Consider the following 812-nt stretch of genomic DNA (forward strand, 5'->3'; position numbering starts at 1 on the left):
TTTCTGACTTAGTTGACCTGGGACCCTGCTATTCAGGGCCCCAGGCCTACTGCTCTCTCTGTAAAATGGATTCCATGTACCTTAGGTACATATCTAAATTGGATACTGAGTCACCTTATCAGTCCCTGTACAGTGTACCTTAGGTACCCAGGGCATAGGTGTACCCAGGGCCTACCAGGGGCTGCAGCATGTATTATGCCACCCCTGGCTGGCCATCCAAATCTGACACAACTGGCTGCTTGACAGCTGGGGCAAGGTGGTGTAATCACCCTTTGCTTTAGATATAGTATACCTATATCTAACCCTAAAATGGACACACAGATCTCCTATCAGTCACTCCTATGGCAGGCCTTAACAATCCTGAAGGCAGAGTGCTTGGAATCGTGTGAGATGGTGCTCTGGCATGAGCTGAGCCTGTCTGCGGCTTTCGGGATCTATCCCTTAGCCGTTTCCATGATATCGCATACCATATACTCTTAAGTGCATTATAATCCTCGCGGTTATATGCCAACTCTGGTATCGCTTTATCAAAACATGTCGAGTAAGGTGTCATACGAATTGGAATACTAACCCCTCGCCAATTCTGGCGACGGGGTTAGCATTCCACCCTTTTAGAGGGACACGACATGCATGTAACCTATAACCCGGTTAAAAGTCAGACAGAGCCTTAGCATCCACAAAATGGATGCTGCCACCGAGACACAAGTCTGCCCTCCTGCTGCTGGGAGTCCTCCCAGAGCAGGAGATAAGGACAAAGGGTTTCCTGCCAGGGGCGGTGCCAGCACCGTCCCAGACAGGATTTTGTGTATTGT

This window comes from Lissotriton helveticus, chromosome 1_2 (genome assembly GCF_964261635.1).
Source record: "Lissotriton helveticus chromosome 1_2, aLisHel1.1, whole genome shotgun sequence".
Lineage (NCBI taxonomy): Eukaryota > Metazoa > Chordata > Amphibia > Caudata > Salamandridae > Lissotriton > Lissotriton helveticus.